The sequence below is a fragment of the Piliocolobus tephrosceles genome, chromosome 7 (assembly GCF_002776525.5).
Source record: "Piliocolobus tephrosceles isolate RC106 chromosome 7, ASM277652v3, whole genome shotgun sequence".
Lineage (NCBI taxonomy): Eukaryota > Metazoa > Chordata > Mammalia > Primates > Cercopithecidae > Piliocolobus > Piliocolobus tephrosceles.
Window position 1 is genome coordinate 122049433 of NC_045440.1, and position 17635 is coordinate 122067067.

General features: G+C 38.8%; 1 protein-coding gene across 3 annotated transcripts in view; it reads right to left on the bottom strand.

The window, feature by feature from the left end:
* Positions 1-17635, bottom strand: part of SAMD12 (sterile alpha motif domain containing 12) — a 497711-nt gene that overhangs the window by 459377 nt on the left and 20699 nt on the right. The window lies entirely within an intron of this gene.

A 17635-nucleotide genomic window follows, 5' to 3' on the forward strand; every position in this document is an offset into this window, starting at 1 on the left:
ACACCCTGGCAGTGGAAATAGGATTACCCTTAAACCAACCGACCAGCTCAGGTCAATTCCCCAAACCACACTGCTGCTACTCTGCAGGGCTGTAGCAGAATGGATGCTGGGGAACCAACCACAATGCCCACTTTAGGCAGTGCTGGAAAGAGAACTCAGTAGCCAAAGCCTCTGAGAGCTTGAAGCTAATTACTGTTAATATCAATCAGCTTCTCCATCTCCAAAGACTAGCCTACTTACAATGAATATTCAATTAAATACACCAGGGTTGTGATTATTTTTAAAAGGTGTGCTTGTGTAGGGAGATGGGGGATTGGCATGGGATGGATTCACACATTAATGAAGAAAAGAAAAAAGTGTAGCTTTGATCTTTCTGTCTAGCTTTATCCTCTGCTGATTTTTCCTACCTTGAAATTCATGACCTAGGAATACCACTGAGCTGCTGGTAGACCTCCTATTCTCTTCCCCATCACCTCCCCACCAAATTTGACTCTTATACTTCCTTCACCTCTGATCATGGTGGTCCCACCACCTAGAAATGCTGGTCCTACTCCAACCTAATCCTACCTCCTGCTCTTTGGGAGGCTAACTCCTATTCACCTCATGTCAGCTCAGACCTCTTCTTCAGAAAGTCTTTTAGGAGTCTCTGGCTACCAAAGCAAGAACCCATTCCCTATGCTCCCTCTTGCACACAGTCCCCTGGTGCTTCATTTTCCTCAGAGTACTGAGAATGTCCATGTAATTGATCTACCTGCCTTGCCCAGCACAACTGTAAGCTCCTGGAGGGCAAATACCATCTGTTTCTCATCTCCATGACTTCCATTCCTGAGTCCAGGACCTGGCACATAAGAGACATTAAGGAAACACTTGTTCAGCTGCAGAATGAACCAGCAATTCCCTTCCTTTACACAATCATGCCTTAAATCAGAAGGAAGCCTTTCTCTGCTAGTAAATACTTGGCATTCAAAATGTAAGGTATCTATAAACAGGAGGCAGAATACAGTTTTTTGACTTTCCACACACGTAGCCTTATTCTTCACACAAATATTTTAATCCTCCATAGCTGTTCCTTCCTCCACTGCAAACGCAGTAGTTGATTTAGGTTTTTGTACTTAGAAGTATTTATTTAAAACCATTTTTGACAGGCTTTGTTTTGTTTTCCCTGAAATTTCATGTCCCTAATATTTACAAATCAAACACCTCTCCAATGGCCTCCTACAATGCATGACTTCCATCTCCTTGCTTGTGTCAAAGGTGTCCCCATTTGATTTCTCTTTTCTGTGCTCATCGCTGCCCTTTCTTGTTTCACTAAAGTTATTTACTTAATCTAATGGGTTTGGCAACTCACTGGTTAGCTTCGAGACCCTCTTCTTGTTTCCCTGATCTTCACCACCACTCCTGTGCCTGACGGATTCCTAGTTACTGAATTGACACTGCAGGTAGCTTGTGGTCTTTATGGGAAGTGCTGCTGCTGTCACTTTTACTTAACTTGAATGTCACTAATATTGAATTATTCAAAATGAGTTAAAAACCAAAATTAATTTCACCAACATTGCTCTTTAAAAAATTTAAGAGAGAAATGTTTCACTGCAAATGCACATATTTTAGCATTGTTTTGAAATGCCCTTTTGAAGGCACCATCTTTTTTTCATGTGTAAAAACCTACTTCCCCAGAAAATTGAAAACCAGCTGCATTGCTCGTGGGAATGTCAAGTGATACACCCCCGTGGAAAACTGTATGGTGGTTTCTCAAAAAATTAAACACAGAATTGTCATTTGATCAAACAATTCAACTTCTAGGTATATATACACACACATAAAAACCCTGAAAACAGGAACTCAGATATTTGTATGCTCTTGTACATAACAGCATTATTCATAACAGTCAAACAGGCATGAACCAAATGCCTGTGGATGCATGAATGGATAAACACAATGGGATACATATAATGAAATATTTTGCAGCCTTTAAAAGGAATGGCATTCTTATCCATGCTACAGCATGCATGAACCTTGAAGACATTATGCTGAATGAAATATGCCAGACAAAAATGGACAACTATTGGACGATTCACTTACATGAGTTAGTCAAATCTACAGAGAAAGAAAATAGAACAATGGCTACACAGGGGCTGTGGGAGAGAAAATGGGAAGTTATTGGTGAGTTGTGGGTATAGTGTTTCACTTTGGGATGATGAAAACTCTCTGGAGATGGATGGTGGTGATGGTTATACAATAATGTGAATGTGCCTAATGCCACTGAACCATATAATTAAAGATGATTAAAATGATGAATTAATGTATATTTTGTCACAATAAAAAATAAAAATTTAAAAACCCCACTCCCTCTCATTTCAACTCCCTAATACCCTCCATAAATGGAAAGAGAGGTTCCAAAGATATTTTTATTCAAACGTGTTTGAGAGTTTACTTATGAATAATATTGTGATTTTCAGCTAGAATGTTATTTTATTTTTTAATAAAATGGTAAAAATTATAGCTCAACAGTATTAGATTAGTTCAGAATGTTCCTGGAAGGGAAATGTTCTCCAAAATAGGTCTTATCCTAATCAGCAGAAGCAGGGCTTGGATTACTGATTGCTGGAAATGAACCTGGACTCTCCAAGGATTGCGGCTGAGGGATGCCATTTTCATGTGATTTAGGTGACAGTAACAGGTTATCTGGAATGAAGTGCCAGATCTTGTTTTCTCTCCTCCAGTGATGCAAGAAGAGTTGAGGGATGCATTGGCATCTGCTCTCATTCCCAAGAACAAGTGCATCTTACTCTCCAGGAAGCCACCCAACTTCTAGTTTTTCCCATCTCCACCCATGCCAGACACTTTCTGTCATGAAACAAGGGATGGAGACTTATTAAATTTTAATGTTCCTCTATCTGAGTTTGGCCTTGAATAGAGACACTGTGAAAACACTTTGAATTGCCCCTCAGAATGAACTGGCTCCCCAACCAAGGAACCCCAACATAGAAATTGCTAGCAATGCCCTGAAATGTGTTGTGCTTCTCTGCCTTGACAGAACTGACCTTTTAACATCATATGCTCTTCCTTTCCCTTATTTGCATAGATAACTGCTTCAGGAAACATACACTTTCTCTTTTTTCTACTGTAAAGCTTTAACTAGTCTTGCACCCAGTATATCCTCTTAAGCAATAAAGACAATTCCCCTCTTTTTCTTTCTTTTTTTTTTTTTTTTTTTTGAGACAGTGTCCTGCTCTTTTGCCCAGGCTGGAGTGCGGTGGTGTGATCATGGCTCACTGCAATCTCGAACTTGCAGGTTCAAGTGTTCCTTCCACCTCAGCCACCCAAGTAGCTGGGACTACAGGTGTGCACCACCACACTCAGCTAATTTTTGTACTATTTGTAGAGGCAGGGTTCTGCCATGTTGCCCAGGCTGGTCTTGAACTCCAGGGTTCTTCCATGTTGCCCAGGCTGGTCTTGAACTCCTGCAGCTATATCTGCCCTTGAGAATACAAGGGCAGATACATGCAGAGGTTCTATGATGCTTAGACAAGGGATTCAGGTATCATGCGATCTGCTCAAGCGATTTGCCCACCTCAACCTCCCAAAGTCCTGGGAACACAAGCATCAGCTACAATGCCCAGCCCACCTCTTCTTCTTATATGATCTGTATGTGTGTGTATGTACCATGCATTGCAAATATTTATTGACAGGTCTGCTAAGTCTATGACTGGGAGCCCCTGGAAGAAGTGACTATGTCTTATTGAGCTTTACAAATGTAGTGTGTAGCCATATAACTACCTTACAGTAGGTGCTCAATCATTGTTTATAGACTGAGCATAGATATGATGGAAAGATACTGATTCAATCCTACTCACTGCCATTCAGTACAGATGCGTAACATATATTTTTCAAAAAAGCAAATAAAAGTTGCTTCCAATCTAATTATGTAATTCACCAAAAATGTTAAATCACAAAACCATAAAGCTATCCTGAAACTACTGATTTACTTGACTGCCACCTGCAAAGCAGAGACTATCTTACTCATCTTTGCACATGTGAAGCCTAAACAGTTGTACATACTCAACCCTCAATAAATGTTGCTAAATGAATCAATGACCTTAAAAACAAATATACTCCAATCCCCACCATTAGTTATTAGAATTGAGATAGGTTATTTAAAATTGCATGTTTACATATTGTTTCTAGCTAAAGTTCCTGAAGGATATGGTCCTTCTTTAACACTTCCCTCATATAATATACAGATAACACTCTCCAGTATGTTTAATTCATTGTATTAATTATTATAGGTGCTTCACTTATCGTATTCTGGATTCGAATTCAGCAGAGACTACCCTCCAGAAGTAATGTGAACACCACAAAAAGTCTATAACTCTTTGTAGTAGACACTTCTGATGGGCTACACATTCTCAACACTCTCATTTTTGCCACCTACTGAAGTATGGCTACAAAGCCAAATAGCATATTTCACAGCTTCCCTTGCAGCTACAAGTGAGGCTGATGACAAATTCCTCCCTAGGGCAAATAAGCAGAAGTTTGATGGGAAACAAACAGTTCTGGAAATGACAAAAGAGGAAAGATCTTAACACCACTCTTCCTTCCCCTTTCTCTCTGCCTTAAATGCATATGTGATATCTAGAACTGCTACAGAACATGCTGTGACCACAGGGCCTACAAACATGAAAAAAAGTCAAGAGAATAATAGTCACATTGGCTCTGACATTATGGGCTACTCGAACTTTGTTCTTCATTGTTCCCCTCTGGACTTGACAGTCTGTGAGAAAAGTAATTCCCTGCTTATTCAGCCATGTTTAGTCAAGTCTTCTACAACTTTCAGATGAACCACTGCAAAATGACACGTTTCCATTTTAACCAACAACATAGGATTATTTAGCTCTTCTTTTAAAAAGAGAAAACTGAAATCCTAGCAAAATGTTCTGGTCTGGGTTTCACAACCCCTATTATGACTTAAAAAGATGATTAAGTATAGTATGAATAATCGCTTAGCAAGGAAGATATACATTAGCAATACATGTTGTTATGAGTAAACACTGAAATCAGAGGTGGAATCAATCCAGATGACACTGTAAAGACCTGAGGATGGAACTTTCTTGCTTAGCTGGGGTCCTAAGGTACCCAGAAAAGTGCCCAGATCATTCATGAAAACTTTTGCATCAATAAATGGGGATGGGAATGTGTTCCTGTGTATCTGGTCATTAATGTGTCAACATAAAAATATAACAATTGTACCAGAAAGTATGTCTTAGGAACACAGGCTTGGTTTAGCTAATAGAAAGGGAGTACAATTTATCTCCTTGGGCAAAGGAATCTGCCCAGCAGATATCTTCTAGGATAGGGGTCAGCAAACTATGGCCCATTGAACAAATCCATCCTGCTGCTTGTTTGCGTGTGGTTTGTGACCCCAAAATAGTTTTTACATTTTAACATGATTGGAAAAAACATTTTATGACACATGGGAATTATATGAAATTCAAAGTTCTATGTCCATAAAGTTTTATTGGAAAATAATAAATGAGGCATGCTCATTTATCTACATAGTGTTCATGTCTGCTTTTGTGCCACAATGGCAGCAGTGAGTAGCTGTGACACAGACCATATGGCCTGCAAAGACTGAAATATTTACTGGCTGGTTCTTTGCAGAAAAAATTTGCTGGCCCTTGTTCTAGGGTAGAGTATAACCATAACCTTAAGGGCACTGGGACCCGAAAACCCCAGCCTCCTTTAGCAACATCAAGAAAGAACTTATGGGTCTTTGCAGGACTAGCCTCTGAGTTATTCTGTACTTTCCCACTCCCAGGTAATTTAAATGAGCTAAATTATGCTGAATTTTATCACTTGGGTCAGGCAATGAGGAGACAGAATATGATTTCCAAATTTCTCCTTGGTCAGCTAAATGTGATATTACATATACTTACTGAAGCTGAAAATTTCTATAGAGGTCCTTTTCCCACTATCAAAAACAGGGGTAAAATATAAATGTCCAGAAGGGTAATTCAGCAGCATTAAAAGCTGAACATGTCCACCCCTGGCAAGTCTAAGTGGCCAATAATAGATGGCTCCCCTATTCCATGCAAGAAGAGACTGGAAAGAAGGAAGTTATTACAGCAATGAGAAAGACAGGGGAAGAAACTAAATGGAAACTGAAAGACTGAACCCACAAAACTCATGCTAGTGTCCTCACAAGTCTGCCCACAGTAGCCTGACAATGATGATGCGGCTGCCCAAGCCGGACCTACATGACTGTTCAGCACTGCCAGACGTTCAGACCACACGCAACAGTGTAAGGACATGGTCTTCTCTGGGCCCCACAATGCTCACTCACTCTGGTTTACTTGTCTACAGAAACAATTTCATCTTTGTAAAAACAGTTCGCTATAATGGAATCCAGTTTTTCAAAGACTACTTAAGTTTAATCACCACATCAAATATTCACTTGTCCTACACTTGATATCTAGACAACCTAAAACAATGGAAATTAAAATAATGCTTAACTTAGGTATTGCAGCATCAGTAAAGTAGGGACAGACTTTGGAAGATGTCCAAGGCATGAATATTAACTCTTCTTATTCACGAGGAGAATACAAGGGCAGATACATGCAGAGGTTCTATGATGCTTAGATTCAGGTATCATTTTGAGAGACTGGTAAGTGTTCTACACTGGTGACTTTAAAAATATTTTTAACTATGATACTACAGAAACAGATTTCACAGTGTGAATCCATGACCAGTCATCTTTATGTATATGAATTGAACCATGTTTTTATGAAACATTATTTTCCTTTACTACATATCATCTACTCTTTATTTTTTTAAATAAAGTAGTTCTTCTTGCATCCTTTGGGGAAGAAGAAATAGACATACTTTTCTCAATTCATCCCACTTAGTAAAATTAAAAATGATGGACATTATATATGAGACAAACATAAGACAACTGAATGGTAAAGAGAAGGCAGATCATCTAAAGACCTTGAAGGACCTTGAATAACCTGGTGATGAGTTCTTTCAGCTTCCTTTTGCCTCATATATCCCAGACTTAGAACTGAAGAAGCCTGCAATTTGGGAACACCTCTGAGCACAGACAAAAAATAAAACACAACAAGAGCTTGCTCTCTTTCGCCAAAGGACCAGGAAAGAGACAGCGTAGCAAGATAGGAAACATGTAGACAATAACTGCTCTACTCGAACATTACAGAAAAGAAATGTGACCCAACCACCACATCAGTAAAGGCTGATTGTAAAGCCTAGATTCACACCCTCATCAGGCTGCACTTAGGTACCCCAGTGCTCCCAGGAGAATGCCACAGAAGGCCAAGTAGGGAGTCCAGGTTTTCATCTCTGTCAGTTGGTAAAGAGGGTACCTCCTCATCTCCAAAATGTCAGTTGAGATGATATGGCAAGGCTGGACTTTCACCTTTACCAGTTTATAAGAGGTGAGCCTTCCTTCCTGGGATTGTATCACATAGACAGTTAGGACTTTCACTGTTACCCAGCCATAAGGAAGAAGTCCTGCCTTTCAGGTATCAACTGAGATTGAGCGGGGAACCTGGATTTATAACTCTACCTGGCAGTAAGTAAGTGGTATTGCCTCTTTTCCCTGGCCAGACTGGCATTTTAAAAAGCGAGCTGAAACAAAAGGTTTAAATAAAATCTAGAATCTCATAACACAACATGTAAATATCCAGGCTTCAATAGAAAATCACTCAAAACCAGGAAGATACCAAACTGAAAGACAAAAGACATTCCATAGACACCAACACCCAGATGACAGAGACATCAGAACTATCTGAGAAAAATTTTAAAGCAGCTATGCTAAAAATGCTGCACTAAGCAATTACACTTGACACAAATGGAAAAAAAAATAAGCTTTTTTAAGAATTAAAGTCTCTGCAAAGAAATAGAAGACATGAAGAATAACCAAATGGAAATGTTAGAACTGAAATATATAATAAACAAAATAAAAAGTTCCGGTAGATAGACTCAAGAGCAGAATGGAGGAAACAAAGGATAATTTAATTGGAAAGGGTAGAGGGCGCTTGGAGAACCGAAGTGTTCTCCACCTTGCTTTTGGTTACATGATACAAGTATCAAAACTGATCGAACTTAACACTTAAACTATATACTTTTATTGTATATCAAATAATCTCGAAAATATAACAAAGCAGAATTAAATACAGGCACAGATATACTTTATTTTTCAAAAGAGATTATAAATGACCTTTGACTTTCATGTTGACTTCATTCCTAATTCTATCTTCGGCCAACACACATTAATTGAAATCCAAGCTCTACCATTTTCTTACAATATATTTCAAGTATGGACAAGTCATATCATCTCTTTTCTGTAAAGTGGCAATACGAATATTACCTACTTTTTACATTCACATTATTATTGTGTTGATAAAGAGAAATAACACATATAAAATTCTTGATACCTACCATGTGTTCAATGAACATAAATCCTTCACTTTTACCCACTGTCCTCCTCCATCACAGCAGACAAATATTACATGCTAACAATTTTAATAACAGTTAAATAAACAAAATAGTACCATGCACTTTTAAAGGATAAATACAATATAGACATAAAAAGTGCAACCTACCTGGAAAAGACAAACTAAAGTATAATTCAGTAAGAAAACAAGAGGTAAAAAAAAAAAAACAGCTTTTCAAATACATTTAAAAAAAACACACACACAAAACAAAAACCTGGGAGCAAATTGGGAAATGAGGTTAAAAATAAGACATAAAAGCAAATATCGCCACCTTATAACATAGCTTCTACTGACGAGCTGAGGGCATTCTCTGTGAAACCAAGCTAATGAAAAAAGGTGACCCTACCCTAATCATTTAGGAAGTCTTTACATATGACAATTGGGTATTTGGGGGAGGGAAGAAGGAAAAAGTACAGAATCAACATATTCAAAGGACTTTTCATCCTCTAACATGAAGGTGGTAACACCTATTTTAAAAAATAAGGGAAGACTAAGAGATGCTAAGCAACATGTTTAAGGCCACCATAAAAATGGCAAATAGAAGGCTGGGTGCAGTGGCTCATGCCTGTAATCACAGCACTTTGGGAGGCCAAGGTGGGCCCATCACCTGAGGTCAGGAGTTCGAGACCAGCCTGACCAACATGGAGAAACCCCGTCTCTACTAAAATTACAAAATTAGCCGGCTGTGGTGGTGCATGCCTGTAATCCCAGCTACTCGGGAGGCTGAGGCAGAAGAATCACTCGAACCCAGGAAGCAGAGGTTGCGGTGAGCCAAGCTGGTGCCATTGCACTCCAACCTGAGCAACAAGGGCAAAACTTCATCTCGGGGTAAAAAAGAAAAAAAAGAAAGGCAAATAGAGAAAAAAAAAATGGCAAAGGGGAAATGAATGAAATTCAGACTGTTTGACACCATATAGTTCTCATGCTACTCTGGGGAATAAGTATTTTTTTCCTCTGCATTTTAATTACTGTTTAGTAGGTAAATCATGGGCTCTGGAGTCAAATCTGGCTGTCCCCACTGACTAGCTGTATGGCCTTGGTCAAGTTACTTCTCTTTAGGTGGGTGTTGTTTTACCTATAAAATTAGAATAATAACTTCTTTATAAGATTTTAGAATAATTAAATAAAAGCATATTAAAAGTGTTTAATCAATACCTGGCACATAATCAATACCTGGCACATAATCAATACCGTGCGCAGCAAACGGTAACCACTGCTGTAATTATTACTTCCTTTACTGTTATTAGTATCATTTTAATGATATTGATTTCTTCAAAAATCAAATACCTAGATCATTTGTACATACATCTGCATATACCTGTACACACAGCTCCACTAACAGAAACAAGTGATTAGTGTTGTTAGGGAAGGGAGAAGGTTACAAAGGTCAGACACAGGCTTCCGGGAAGAAAAAGAGAAACTTAAAATTCTCTTGAAGATTTTGGTCTCGAAATAAAAAAAATAATAATAAGAAAACTCCAGGCAGAAACATAAGTATCTATCAAACCACAGAAATATGTAAAAGCATGAGAGGTTCTGGTATGACTTAATGAACATGAGCATTTCTCTTCTCAGAGAGGGTGGGGCAAGACAAACTTAGCAGGCAATTTTGTTTGCTTACTCTGTCTATTCATAGTAATATGCAGACTAAAGGAACATTCAAGTTTAACGAACTCCATCCCTTATTACACTTGACCTTCACAAATGTCTATATATGTGTGTGTATATACGCATAAAACATGTATATCTATTTTTATAATCAAAAATCATGTTCTCTAAAATGAGAGATATAATGATGAAGGAAATGGACAGAGCTTAATTCATGAATTGAGAATTAGCACTTTAAAAATTTGCGGTGGTCCAAAGGCTAAAAGTAGTTCAAAGTTCAATGGAGCCATTGATAAGTATACAAGTTACTAAAGACTCCTTAATTTAAAAAAAAGAAAAAAGTTCCTTTTCAAATATATCAGTTTTACTGAGAAAACTGACAAGATGCCATCAAAGGTGGTATTACTAATAACGGTTCAATACTTCTGAACGTACCTTGGTCAATCCTTTGAAATTACATTGTCCAATATAGGAGCCAGTAGTCACTATTTTAAATTAATTATGTTTTTTATTTTAAAATTTAGTTTCTCAGTTGCACCAGCCACACTTCTGTAGTCACATGTGGCTGTGTATAGCATATGTGTACAGCATTGGGAAAATCCAATGTTAAAATCAATTTGTTTTATTTTGTAAATGTTAGTTTTAAAAAGAACAAAGTAGAATTTGAGGTCAGAAATTACTTCAGAAAATTATTTTCTTTTCTATAGTTATGTAATTGTAATGATCTAAGTAACCACATCTACACTTTCAGAATTAGAAAAAAAATGCAATTATTACACATTTTATTCTAAAAATTTAGCTCTTTAATAAACAGTTTCATAACCTGTCTACTGTCCTGACTTTCATACACATTCTAGACATAGTTTTATAAAAACGACTTCCTATTTATTCTAGACAACTCTCAGATCTTTGAATAATCTGTCCCCCAAACTGATTGCTTCTGTGTCACAAATCACAGTTATTTTCTTGTTACAAGCTTTTAGAGACCCCAGATTATCTATGAGGGAGAAAGAGATAAATAGGGATTCAGAGATAAATCAGCTCTGGTAAAGCTCACAGTCTCCTAAAATAGTGGCTCACAAATGTCTTCCCAGAGAAGAAATAATTATGTGAGGAAGCTCTCAGCGGTCCTCAGAAAACTGAAAAAATAAAAAATAAAAAAACAGCTCTGTAAGCTTTCCATTGGCCAAATGTTTTCAGTGTGAAGATCTGTTCTTTATTCTTCTGTCTTGTCTGCATTTTTTGGTGTTAATCAAATTTTATGAAATTAGATAAGATACATTAAGTGTGTCTGTATCTGTGCACATGAGTTTTAATGTTAGCAAAAGAAAAAAAAATCTAGGGAAACTCTATGTCCCCTATTTTGAAAACTATGAAAGCTAAAGGTTTGAGTACATCTATGCAACTGACCAAAAAATAAGCTAGCCAATAGTTATGTTTGCAGATGATATGGTGGTAAGGGAAGGTGGAAATAAAAGCTGCAGAGAAAGTAATAATAAGAGGCTGCAAAATTGAAAAAGGAAATGTTTACCTCCAAGCCAAGAAAATCAGGAAAGACTACAAGAAAAAAGTAATACAGGACCCATTACAATGAGTACATGGAGACTTGGGTATTAGAATAAGAAATGTGAAATTTTTTTCACTGAGCAGGTGGAAAGTCAATAGATGTTTAAAGCAGGGAGAAACTTAGCCTATGTGGTTTCAGTAATATAGATGAATAAACACAGGCTGGCAATATTCCTATGTTGATATACAAGCATGCTTCGCGATGCAATTTGTCTCATTAAAACCTTCTCTCCTATTCCAACATAGACCTGTATTCCTTAATCTCCTAAAGTATTTATCTGCACTACCTGGGGCCGTGCATTTCCACTTTTTCAAGTCACTACCATAAAGTTAGACATTCCATAAATAATGTTGTTGTTCATCAACACCATTACCTACATCCCTTTAGACACCGGGGCCATCAGAGAAGATACATAATGACTGCTGGTTCAAATCAACACACATCCCATATCCCACATGTTCCCACCCATGCATCCTACAGCGCAGCACTGGTGGATGTACATCCTACAGACCTCTTAATCACATACATGCACACTGCTCTAAGAAACAAGTGAAGAAACAAAACATCAAGCAAATGGCAGACAGTATGATTGCATATTTAGGGAAGGATTTATATTCCTACTTAGCTTTTCAAATCAGACAATGCTTCTAAAATATTTTACTAGTACTCTCATTGGTCTAGATCTCATTGGCTGGTATATTAAAAAACAAACAAAAAAGGCTAAAGAATCCACTCGGAAAGATTAGCAATTCATTTTATGGTGGTGTAAATTATTTCTAAAGATGCTTCCAGTCAGTTCTCAATATGACAGTCATTAAAACATTGTAAACACCAACTGTTACAATCTAAGTCTCTCCTTAAGATTAGGGAGAAGGGAAAAAAAATCAAGTACACAAAGCTCAGATCAGAGAAAGTCTATCAATCCAAGCATTTGCCTCTTTGGCTACTGCTGATAGCAAAAGCCATAAGGAAGACAGCAGCACTCTAAGTTCATGTTTCCAAACCTCATCTGAGTTTTTCTGCTTTGCTCTTTTATCTTCACCCAGCCCACTGGCTCCTTCCCATGAGTCAGTTAACATGCTCCAGCCTTGCCCTATATAATAATCTCTCCACTTGACTATTAACTTATTTTAAAACTCCTCCCTCTTCCTCCTTCCCCACAGTAACACTGTCAGATGTACATTATTTTTTGCAGTACAGACAGACCTCTATGGGCACTATTTTAGGCATTTTACATTAGTGTTTGATAAATATTCACTACCCTCCCTTTAGGGCAGACTGTCTGTCCCTATACAATGACTTTGGCCTTGGCCACGTGAATTTGGTCAATGAATGTAAGTGGACAAGATGTGAGCAGGGGAGTTAAACATGCTTAGGTAGTTTGACTCAGCCCCTTATGTAATTCTGATAACCAGAGGAAGAGCATACCCACAATTGTTGTTGAACAATCGCTCTGTAAACCTGGACCCCAGAATAAGACACACACTTTGTTTACAGAGCAGACCCCAGCCAAAAGCCTGGAGTCAAGCTGTGCCCAACTGAAGACTATGAATGAGAAAATACATGTGTCCTTGTTAGCTGCTCAGATTCCACACAATAGCCAATACACCTGCCAGGAATACTTAAATTCTAGGAACTAGATGCATTAGGATCCCATTTTATAGATGAAAAGACTGAGACAAGGAGGTTGAAGTAATTTGTCAACTCACATGCTACAAGTAGCAGAGGCAGGATCTGAAACAAGCAGTCCAACCACATGTGTACTGGTAAGCACTCCATCTTTCCATTCTCAAGAACCCTATCCACCTGTCATATCTAATGCCCACCTCCCACCCAGATCTCAATCCATTATAATCTGGCTCTTCCACCTGCTTCTGATTCTACCAATGACCCCCTTAATACTAACTCTGGAGGAAGCGTCAGCCTTTGGCCTGACAACTCAATTACTTTAGGCATTGTTGATCACTGGCAAACTCCATACTCTCCCTCCCTTGGCATCTGGCACTTTACCTTTCTTGGTTGTCTTCTTCCTCCTCCATCTATTACCTCCCAGATCTCTTTTTCCCTCCTGAATATGCACCTTCTGTTTGCCAGGAACTTTGCTGGACACTGAAGAGTAATTAGTGAGTAAATCGGATGTGATCCATGCCTATGAAAACTAAGAAACTAGCAGAGAAGACAGATATCACACAAACAGAATGGTTTCAGATACTCTAAATTGTAAAAGTGCACACAGAGCATTGACAGGCTTGTGTGTGGTGAGAAGAGTGTTTGGGAGAAAGGAAACCCCCACCTAGTAGAGGGTCCCTTTGGATTCTTCAGGGCCCTATCAGACCATTGTAGAAGGATGTACTGCAGTGCAAAATATTCCTTGTGCATTTGCCACACCACCAGTGCTGACGCCCCCTCACCCCCATGGTTGCTTTAATTCAGGCTAAAGACAATAGTGATGAAACTCCGGTAATGTCAGTGAGGATTTAGAGAAACAGATGTTTGAATTGATGGGTCTGGCCCCTTCAAACACATGACCTAGACATTTCAGAGACAGGATGAGAGAAAAGCATCCCAAGCTAGGGATGCAATCCACAATAGTCATGCCTATCAGAGCAAACCCTGAAGTCTCACCCTGCAGGCAGCAGAACTGAATCTGGGAAGCAGCTGGTGTGAAAAGAGTTGGCTCTGACAACTGATACTAAAATAAACCAGAGAGTACCAGGCATTTCACCAGCCATAAACCCTATGCCCTCATTTGCATGGCTGACTCCTTGTCACTCAAGCCTCCACCTAACCATCATCATCTCAGTGAGGATATTTAAGTTGCTTCCCAGGCAAACAGCACTACATCTTTCTGTTTTGATTCTCTACATGGCAGTTGGTACTCTGTTATTTAATGGCATATGTGTTTGTTTCCTGTCTATCTCCCCCAACAAAATTGTAAGACTTAAGAGCAGGGACCTTGCCAGTTTCATAATCCTCACACAATGGCTGGCAAGTGGGCAGCATGCTGTACGTAATTGTTGAATGAAGGAATAAATGAGAATAGGATGCCTCTTCTGTGTTATACATATTCTCCCATCCCTCTGTCTCTCATATTTGTTTCCTTCTGTAAGGCTGCTTTAGCTATTGCTAAAAGGTTCTTTAAGGTCCGATAAATGTATGAGAGGTCTGATACGCATGTGTAGCTCTGCATCTTTCTGATTAAAGGAAACCTACCTTTCATCCAAGAGTCAAAGAAGCCACATCTGTCATGAACTGAATTGTGTGTCTCCCCACCCCTACAAATTCATATACTGAAGCCTTAACCCCTAATGTCACCACATTTGGAGATACGGCCTTTAAAGGGCTATTTAAAGTTAATAAAGTTATAAGGGTGGGGTCTTAATCTAATATGACTGATGTTCTTACAAGAAGGGAAGAGACACCAGAGTGTGCAAGCACAGAACAAAGGCCATCTCCAAGCCAAGTAGAAAGGTTTCAGGAGAAACTAAACCTGCTGACACCTTGATCTTGGACTTCCAGCCTCCAAAACTGTGAGAAATTCAGTTTCTGTTGTTTAAGCCACCCAGTCTGTAATATTTTGTTATGGCAGCTCTAGCAGACTAACACAATATCCCTGTAAAGTTAAGAACCACTGATAAGAAACTACTTATTTACTTGAGCACGTAGGTTGGCTGTATACGTTACTTAAATCAGTTCATTTATTCCTCTCAACAGTCCTTCTGGGTGAATAGGATTGTTCCCATTTCACAGATGAAGAAATTGAAGCTCAAAGAGATTAAGTTATTTACCCAAAGTCACTGAACCAGTCCATGAAGTCAGGACCTAAATCCAGTCAATAGTTAATCTTGGCCACACACTAGAATCATCTGAAGAACGTATGCAATCACTCTTACCTGGCCAACCATGAGCAATCCTGAGTCAATTGATCCTCATATATCCCAGGCATCAGGTGATTATAATAGGCAGCCAAAATTAAGAACCACTGAGTAACACACCCACAATCCCCAAACCGTGTGATCTCTGTCTGAAACTGCCATCCATTCTTTACTAAGTCTGATTTTCTTGGACTAAAGTGTTAGCAAAGAAAAGGAGAAAGTACTTGGCGATTCTGCTTTACTTTTAATTATCCCAGGCAACGCCCTACTGAGCACTCAGGAGGAATGAGGTATACACCAAGCTTCAACCACCTGGCCAGCAGAAGCACCCACCTAATTCTATTTTGAACTCAAAATGGATGGCATGTACTTTGGAGTCTGGCATGGTGGGCACATCTTGCAGCAGAGATGCAATGTGTCCAGGTTTCCACTGCCAGAATACAGATATCTACAGTTAGGAACCCTCCTCCTCTCTGCACCACATGTTGCTCTTTTGTAAAATAAGGGAGACAAACTTAACGTGTGAACTTCCTTTCAGTTCTACCATTCCAAGTTTAACATTCTCTCACGTGCTCAGAAGAACCAAGTGACGACCATGTGCACATGAGAATGCAGTCAACAAGACCGTGCATGGCAGGCAGCCCCAAATACTCACTGCTGGTACCGCTTCTGTCAAAAGACTCCCATTCTTGGGATGCTCAGGGAATACTGGTAGTTTTGTCCCAGTTCACCTCCAATCACCCCACTTTCACAACAATTCAATGCTCGCTTGGGGATAAAGTCTTTATGGTTCAAGTGGGATCTCCCCTCTAACTCTAGGGCTACAGCACATGCTATTATCTCTGATCACAAGACCTGGGCAGTCCAATCAGAGAAACCTTACCACTTGTGTAGGAATTAGTGGGAAATAACTGTTCTCTCTCTCACCATATGTAAACCTAGAAAAACCTGAGGCAGGAACTGCTACAGCAATCCATACCTCTCAAGATGAAAGCCTCCATGTGAGCAAAAGGGGAGCCAACAAAAGAAAACAGAGGCCAGGCGACTCAATTAGAAACCCGTAGATCTCTCAGGTATGGGAGACAACAGATCGCCTCTTTTTACTTAGGCCTGGTAGAGTTGGATTGGGTTTTCTGAGACTTGCAATTCATATAGCATATGTCATGTGAAAGAAAACCTAGTCTCTCATAATTGTAAGGGTCTTTAGATGTCAGTAAAGTGTGCTGGTTTTCTAGCCTTGTGTGTTAGGTAAGAAACTTAGACTTTATCCTGAGTACGGCAGGGTGCCCCAAATAATTGAAGCAAGCAAAAATGGTGTTTCAAAATTTTTAAAAATGATACTGCCTCCATACACAATGCATTTGAGAAGTTCAAAACTAGTGTCAAAAAAAAAAAAAAAAACTATATTTAGAGTCTCTTGGGCTTTCCAAGTGAGAAGAATGAAGGCCTAAGTTAGGACAAAGGTAATGAGGATGAAAGAAGATAGGTTTTGGGATCATTCAGATCAGGGGTTGGCAAACTTTTTCTATAAAGAATTAGATGGTAAATATTTCAGGCTTTGCAGACCATTTTATTGGTGATTATATTGAGGAAAGGTGTCTTTGAGGTGGCAACTACTAATAGTCAGCAGTGCAGACAAGATCATAATTTCTAATTCTGGTATCACTAGTACCTCTATTGCACTACATTCCCCTCTTCCATGCTTCTAGATGAAAAGATATTTCTCTCTCGGTCTTGAGACCACCATGTTACATGTAATAATAATTACACATGTAATAAATGTTACTAGACATCAATAATGTGTCCTAGCACTTCTGAAGGACTGTCTCCCATCTCAAGAGCCTTAAAGTCTTATCTTTGTTATGCACATTTCCCCCAAGCATTTGTGCTTTTTTTTTACATCTGATTTGTTTTAAGTGGTTGTGAAACATACATCACACTCCTTTGCTCTAACGATTATTCACTTTTCTAATCTGAACAATGTGTTATGTTAAAAGAAGATAGAGAATTTATTCAAGCCAAGAACTAAGGCACTCCTTATTCAGACTCATGACAAGAAAAGAATAAATCACAGA